Genomic DNA, 8,400 nt, shown 5'->3' on the forward strand with positions numbered 1-8,400 from the left:
AAGAAAGGAAGGGACCTGGAGTTAATAGTCTGAAGTATTTGTGTTACCAACCCTGTCACTGTCTGACCCCCATTCAGTGTGGGGCAGGTGTGTACGTTGCTGTGTGGAACGCACAGACTCCTGCAGAGCAGGGGCAGCTGTTTCCAAGGCAGAGAGCCTGGCACTTAGGAGACTTTCTTGACTTGCTGTTTTGAAGCAATTCAGTAAAAGAACGGTGGAGCTACAATGTCCAGTCCAAAATTTCAGCCCCATTGGTGCAAAAATGCTATTTTAGGATCTAAACAGGAGGCTTCCAGCGCTAGGACACCTGACCAGAGAGCTCAGTGGGGGTGTAACAGCTGCTGACTCTGAGGTCCTGGGCTAAATCCACTTGCAGGTGGAGGCGTTTCGATTTATTTGATCGATAATGAGGAAGGTGAAGATTTAATCGCAGGTATTTTTAGTAAATGTCATGGACAGATCACGGGCAAAACCCAAAAGCTCATTGCCCATGACCCGGCCATGACTTATACCATAAATACCCCTCATTGAATCTTGGGGAGGGAGGCCCAGGGGGTCCGTGGCACCAGCTGTGGGCGCAGGGAGTCCAGGGGGCCCGTGGCACCATGTACGGGGGGAGAAGCCCTGGGGACCCACGGCCACTCCAGATGCTGCCAGGTGAGGGGAGCCCCAGAGGCCAGCCCTGCTCCGGCCACCTCGGGACAGGTGCCAGGAGCCACTGAGCTGTGGCTGCTGCTGCCACACTTGGAACCACTGCTCAAGCTGCCCCCAGGCCAGCTGCTGGGGCAGCCACGGAGTCAGCCGCAGAGGCCACTGCAGAAGCCACAGAATCTATGACTTTTGCAGCGTCCGTGACACAGAGGGATCCCTAATAAAGAGACAAACCCCTCTCTGCTGTGACTGCAGTTCCTGGAAGGAAAGAGAAGAACAGAAAGTGAAGAGAGAAGGAAAGAGAGAGACTCCCTGTCACCTCTCTCCCCTGCTCCCTCCCCCTTGTATTCTGTAACCCCATCTCACTGGGTTCCCTGTGCTGGTGCCATGGGGGTGACTCTAGAGTTCTGGGGATTTGGGGGGAGGGGAAGGGGGCTCTTCACTTCTCAGCATTTCACACAAATTTGTCTTTGGGCTGAAGTTTCTCCTGTGAGGCCTCTCAGTCAGAGCTGTACCACACCCCCTTCAGTGGGGGTGTGTGTAAATTGCAGAGTAGGCAGAGAAGTTGCCCATAAAGGGACATATTGATCCGGTGACTGGTTCTGACGGGGTCACATGTCCTCTGACACAGGCTCATGTGCAGAACATGGGAGCTCTGGCTTGTCCTAAATGCTGTAGACTGTGAGTTCCTGGAAAGGGCAGGGAGAGGAGCAAGAGGAGAGAGAGGCAGAGACATTGGAGATGAGGAATTGGGGGGAGAAGAAGGAGAGAACAGAGAGACAATAAATGATTGAAGCAGAACAGGTGTCCCAACTCCATCTTGCTCATCACAGGTGTTGAGAGAGACAGGTAGTTGCAGGTTTTCCAGTGTCAAGTCTGAACTTTGATTCTAACAATGTGCGTTGAAATATCAAGGGGATCTCCACATACCTGATCTCTTCCCCCCTCCCCTTTTTTGTATTAATTTTTATTTTGACGTGTTTGGCTTAACCTGATCGTCCTTTTCCCCACCTGTATTGCAACTTGGCATTTGTTTATTTTTCCTCCCTTTTGTTCATGTCATTATAATTGTAACAGCAAAGGAATCTGCAGGAGCAAAACTGACTCAAAACTTCATTTCCCCATCATGCTGGAACATCCTACAAACAGCTCACACAGCTGGAATCATAACACGCAAGGCCAGGGGACGGGAGATGCAGGTTTCCAAGTGTTCTGTCTTTCTCAGATGACACATTCCAGCCCCTTGTATGCCTCCATCCTGTATGACCTGCTGGACTTTGACACATTTATTGTTTCATTCTATAGATAATGTGATTGTAACACAATGTGACTGAAATTGTACCACTTCCAGATGAGGAAACAACCAAAGAGAAAAGCCATTATTGCATTGACTGGGAATCAAACCCAGATGAAGTGCTTAGAAAGCATCCCTGCACACCACTATACCAATGCATCTGGCAGGAGTAGCTTTCCTGCAAGCTGTGAGTGCTGGCAGAGGAGTGACATATGACCACAGAGTTAATGAGCAGGGTGGATGGGCTGGAAGCTGCCTGACAGCTGGGAGCAGAGTTAGGATCCCAGAGTGACTGAAAGGGGCAAAGGTGAAAACAGATCTCACTGGGAGCTGGCCCCACACCAGCCCGCCCCAGGAGAGGGAACTGAAGCTCAACTTCAATCACAGAAAAATCTTCCCTGAGAAGGAAGCTTGTGTTAAAGACCAGGTTTGTGTTTGTTCCTGCTACATACTGCGGGGCTGGGTAGTGCTGATTCCAGCCCCCAGACTCTGGGAGGATAAGGAACAAATTCAGGCTGCCAGTGACCTGCAGGAGGAGATGATCTTTTGACAGTGACGGACGCCTCGTCCTAAAGGCCTTTGTCTGCCCCCTTCCAGTGACTGTTTGGTACTGGAATGCAGCTGCCACTCCTGGGTCTCTCCTGGGAAATAATGTTTCTGTGCAAAATACCAAAGCTTTTAACAGAAAGGAAGAAAAGGAAATGGCCACATGATGGGACTAGGACATAAGGAATGAAACACAAGATCCTTCTCCCTGTGCATTGACTTTTAACCTTGTTTGTGGTGGTGTATCCATGTTGGTCCCAGGGTCCTCTGGGGCGCCAGGCATTGGCCACTTTCGGGAGAGTGGGCTAGATGAACTGGTCTGACTCAGTGTGGCTGTTCTTATGTTCTAACTGCTGGTTATGGAAGAGACGACCTTCCAGGCTACACAGACCTGAAGAAGGGTGCTGGGTTAGCTGCACAGCTTGTCTCTTTCACCAACAGAGGTTGGTCCTCTGCAAGCTCTTACCCTCACCCGCCTTGTCTCTCTTGGACTCTGAAAAGTGCTTTCTCCCCACTCTCCTTGGAGAGACGTTAAGTTTCCCTTTGGGCAACTATCAGGCTGAAGCAATTGTATTGACTGTGACACTAGAATTGAAGATTTAATATTATAAATGAATGAGTCTAAACCTGAGGTTCTGGTTTTCACATTGGTTTTCTAACTCCGTTCCCAATGCTCTTCTAGAAAGGCCTCCAGGCTGCCTGCCCAGCCCAGCAAAAGTGGCCAGGAGAAAGCCCACACTGCTGCTCTTTCAGGTAGTTGAAGGCTGCTATCAAACCCCCCTCACTCAGTGAGTCCCCAGTCTGTGGCAGTGCATAGGATCCTTCCGTCCTAAGTGCAGGACTCTGCAATTCTCCTTGTTGAACCTCCTCAGATTTCTTTTGGCCCAACCCTCCAATTTGTCTAGGTCACTCTGGACCCAAACCCCGTCCTCCAGCGCTTGGATTCTTTACATGCTTTCACAGAGCAAAGAGCACATGTTCCATGATTTCATAGGGCAGAGTTTTGTGCTATCGGGAGCTTTCCCTGTGTGAACTTGACAGGTGGCTCAACATAGAGACACATTGTGACCCTTCTCAGGGTGCTGAGGACTGTGAGTCTCCTTGTTGCCACCTGCCACAAGGAAGAGGGAGTTTTGCATTTGGCAGCTGGATGTTAGTGACCAAACTCACCAGCCTGCTGGAACTCAAGGACCCTCCTCTGAGCTACAGCACCCACCTTAACCCTTGAGTTCCTTCAATGTGTCCCCCTCTGGGGTCCAGCCTGGATCACCAGATACCCGGTGAAATCCCAGATCCTCTCTTCCCCAAGTATCCCAGGTTACTAGTTTTACTGTGGACCATTGCTACTGTATCTCACACAGCACCTGAGTACAGTTATCAAACAAGCAAAAAATTTATTTAACAACGGATAGAGATTTAAACAAACAAACGTGAGTGATGAAACCAACTGTTACCAACTAAACAAAGGCAGAAAGTGATAGAATAGAAAGGCCAGCACAAAAAAACAGAGAGGAACAATAAGATACTAAAAGGACAATGGTTGGAACTCTCCATTTCTCTCAGTCTTTGGATTGATGGGTACTAGAGCTGTAGCAACAGTTGAGGAATCAGGGTAAATTAAATCAAATTAACTTTTCAAGATTAGCCATCATTTCCTGTATGACTAACAAAACACAAAACCAAGACAACTTTCAGTTTTCCAAAATAATTCAGATTATCACACAGTCTCTTACTCTTTAACCAATAACTTCACCTATAATTTCATTTTAATTGGTAACTTTAGCAAAGGGTCATTGTCTTAAATTCTTCAATAAATCTGAGCTACATCCTATCAAACTGAACTAATATCCAATTGGGTGACCAAACAGCCTTCAGGAAAGATAGAAACCCACATCACAGAGAGACAATACATGACAAAGAAAGTGTCAAGTGAAATTCCAGAGCAGGTTACATCTGATTATTCAGAATCGGGACAAGAGAGTCTCCCATCACATTCTCCTCTGATCCATTCAAACCTGCTTCACTCATCCCTGTCTCCATAGTCAGTTATGTTATTTACAATTTTTTTAGTATCGTAGCATCCCCATAATGAGGGAAAAACAGCCCTCTTGCCAGAAGTGGCTTTACAATAGATGGAACCTGGGATTTAAACTCTAAATGATCACACTGAACAATCTATAGCAACATCATTAACCACAGACACACTCTAGCCATGCTCCAGCCAGTGGGGAAATGAGCAGGAATTCATAATGTCAACTATAAAATGATACACATCTAGAAATAGCAGAATTATAATCAGCCAATCAGAACCTCTCCATAGACCCCTTACGCTACAACCTTTCTACAATATTGGCTACAAATAGGACAGCGGTGCATAGCGGTAATCTATACGGTTACAGATTATGTCAATAATGTCACAGGAGGTGACACGGCATCAGTGAGACTGATACTGGAATAGCCTCCAGTTTTGGTGTCCTCCTTTGAAAAGATGTGAAATTGGAACTGGGGCAGCAAAGAGCCACCAAAGGTTCTGAGGGCTGGAGAAAACTGCCTTCTAGTGAGCTATTGAAAGAGCTCAACCTGTTTAGCTTATCAAAAGAAGATTGAAAGGTGACTTCATTAAAGTGTTGAAGTGCCTTAATGGAGAGAAAAGATTGGGTATTAAAGGGCTCTTGAATCGAGCAGAGAAAGGCCTAACAAGACCCAATGGCTGGAAGGTGAAAAGAGACAAATTCATATTACAACAAAGGCACAAATATTCAACAGCGAGGATGATTCACCACAGGAACAAGCTACCAAGGAAAGTGGTGGATTCTCCATCTCCTGATGTCATTTCATGAAGACAAGATGCCTTTCTATAATGTATTTGCCCCCAAAGTAGCTATTGTGCTATACAGGAGGCCTGTGATATGCAGGGGGTCAGATTAGATGCTCTAATGGTCTCTTCTGGCCATAAAGTCGACTAATTTCTGAAAAACTGAGTGTAGCATTGGGAGCAGCGTCTGCTGTTTCCCTGTCTAGCCGGCTTGCTGCCTAGAACGAACGCTCCTTGAGTTGGGTGATCCACAGGGAGTAGCTCAAACCTGCAAAGTGCCTGGCCAGGGGCAGGACATTAGCCCAGCAAGGGAGGGGGTGTGGCAGTGACATCACAAAGGCCTTTTTGCAGGACCTCAGACTATTGGTCCAAGGCGGTGGGGAGGTGGTGACCTCACAGAGAGATGCTGACATCAGCCAGGCAGGACAGGGGCGAGGGCCAGGAAACCTCAGAGACCCCTGTGGCTTTGCTCCAGCAAGTCTCCTTCTCCAGGTCTCCCTTTGAGGACTGAGAGAGTATTCGGGTTCACGGACGTGCGCCAGGAGGAACCTCTTTCGAGTTTCTTCCTTCCTTTTTAGTGATTTTACTAGAAAACAGCCGTTTAGAAGGTAAGAGCCTCCTGGAGGTGTGAAACCTGTTCAGTCTGATCCATCTGGTGACAGTTGAATTCTAGGCATGGAAAACACGAGCTTAAGGAGGCAGAATTTTATTTTGCACCTGGGATTTTGTCTCTTAGAATCACTGGGGACATAAGGGTTTGTCCTTTTTGATTCACCTCTTGCTCCATCCACTGTCTGATCCCTCTTTTCTCTTCGTCTCTTGCTTCCTTTGTCCTTTCTCCTGTTCCCCTCCCAAAATCAGGTTTTTTTCTCCCGCTGATAACAGCTCACGTTAACTGATCACTCTCGTTATAGTGTGTATGGCAACACCCATTTTTTTCACGTTCTCTGTGTGTATATATCTCTTCCTACTGAATTTTTAACTGCATGCATCCGATGAAGTGAGTTTTAGCCCACAAAAGCTTATGCTCAAATACATTTGTTAGTCTCTAAGGTGCCACATGTTCTCTTTGTTCTTTTTGCAGATAAATTAATGGAGGTTAAGTCCATCAATGGATATTAGCCAGGATGGGTAAGGAATGGTGTCCCTAGCCTCTGTTTGTCAGAGAGTGGAGATGGATGGCAGGAGAGAGATCACTTGATCATTTCCGGTTAGGTTCACTCCCTCTTGGGCACCTGGCATTGGTTATTGTTGGCAGATAGGATATGGGGTTGGATGGACCTTTGGTCTGACCCAGTATGGCCATTCTTATGTTCTTATGAAGGGAAGGGCACAGCCCTGTGACAGAGTTTCTGTAGTGTAGTGGTTATCACGTTTGCCTAACACGCAAAAGGTCCCTGGTTCAAAGCCAGGCAGAAACAGGCTTGCTTCCTTTTCTCAGCTCCTAGTGGCCTGTCCCTGCTGTTGTAGGAACAGCAGTGATTTCTATGCTCAAAGGTCTGTTATACTTCCCCTCCCCCTCGCTTTTGTCTCCTCTCCCTCTCTGAATGCCTGTGAAGTGGCTTTCCCCCTCCCCCTCCCTCCTGCAATGCTTGTGGGATGAAGGGGCTGGCTGAAGATCAGAAGAGCTTCCAGGTACCAAGATGTCTGGACTCTCATTAGGCAGCACTCACACACCCAGAGCATGGACCCTGCATGGACACTGGCTGAGGTGGAGTGTGACCCACCGGATGCAGCCAAGTCATCTCTAGTCGCAGGCCATGAGGTTCCGGGCTTTAAACGGGGACGGGGCCCTGTGCTCAGCTGTGCTTTCACAATGCTGCCTAATGAGAGTCCCAGACACCTTGTCTATCTAGGAGATCTTCTGATCTTAAACCAGCTGTTCAACCAGCTCATTCATCCCACAAGCATTGCAGGAGGGGAGGGGGAAAGCCACTTCACAGGCATTCAGAGAGGGAGAGGAGATGGGGTGGGGGGAGTGTAACAGACCTTTTGGGCATACAGGTTATATGGAGCACACAGATCACTGCTGCTCCTACAACAGGGTAAGTTCTCAAGCAGCATGTTTCTTACTTTGCCCATCTGCCAATTTTGATAATTATGGATGGAAATATTTTGCCATTGGGTTGTGCGTTTACACAGAAATTGACAATTACCAACAAATATGTAATTCTTCCAGTCCTGCCTAGTCTGCAGTTGATGGGTTTAGAGGGACACATTCACTCTTCCAGGTCCCCATGCCAGGCCTGTGCTCTCAACTTCCCACACTGCTGGGATCCTTCCCTGGTCTCCGCTCAGACCTCTGCCCCCCACCCCCACTTCTGGGATCCCCTCCCCACGCTGTCTAACTCCCCTGCTGGCAGGATCCCTTCCTGTTTCTTTCATTTCCTGTCTCCACTCTGGGCAAAAGCTCTGCACTGTTCCCACACCAGAAGTTGAACCCAGGTCCCATGGATGAAAACCAGGAATCCTGACCACTAGACCATATGGGACTATTGGTGCATCTGATGAAGTGGGGATTCACCCACGAAAGCTCCTGCTCCAATACGTCTGTTAGTCTATAAGGTGCCACAGGACTCTTTGCTGCTGTTATTACTACAACTCTCTAAGCCAACCCCTCGTGAGTGCAGCAGGGACTAGCGTGACCGGATGTCCCAATTTTTGGGCCTTTTTATATAGGCTCCTATTACCCCCACTCCCTGTCCCGATTTTTCACATTTGCTGTCTGGTCACCCTAGCAGGGGTTGCACACAGGGCTGCATTAACCCTTCAGGTGCTGAGGTTTCCCTCACTCCATTCCCAGTGCCTGTGATGAGGAAAGAGACATCAGGGCTCCCAGGTGCTGCACAGACCATGAATGAGATCGGGACCCCATATTGTGCTAGGTGCTGTACACACCCTGGCCAACACTGGGACACCCCGGGGGTTCCCCTCCATTTATCTGAGCCTCTGCTGCCCAACTGCTTCTGACTCCATCTGGATCACCCAGGAGCCTTTCCTTTCCACCTTTCCAAACAGTCCTTCTTTCCCTGCCCCCTAATTCTGCTTTCACACCTGGGCCCATCTCCTCCCTTCGTTCCCTCCACCCCAGGTG

The 8,400-nt window shown here is 48.3% G+C and overlaps 1 non-coding gene across 1 annotated transcript; it reads left to right on the top strand.

Annotated features, from left to right (window-relative positions):
- The first annotated feature begins 6,654 nt into the window (after positions 1–6,654).
- TRNAV-AAC lies at positions 6,655–6,727 on the top strand. The gene has a single exon. It is a non-coding gene; the product is annotated as a tRNA-Val (tRNA).
- The last annotated feature ends 1,673 nt before the right edge of the window (positions 6,728–8,400 follow it).

The sequence above is a fragment of the Mauremys reevesii genome, linkage group 17, assembly GCF_016161935.1.
Source record: "Mauremys reevesii isolate NIE-2019 linkage group 17, ASM1616193v1, whole genome shotgun sequence".
Taxonomy (NCBI): Eukaryota; Metazoa; Chordata; order Testudines; family Geoemydidae; genus Mauremys; species Mauremys reevesii.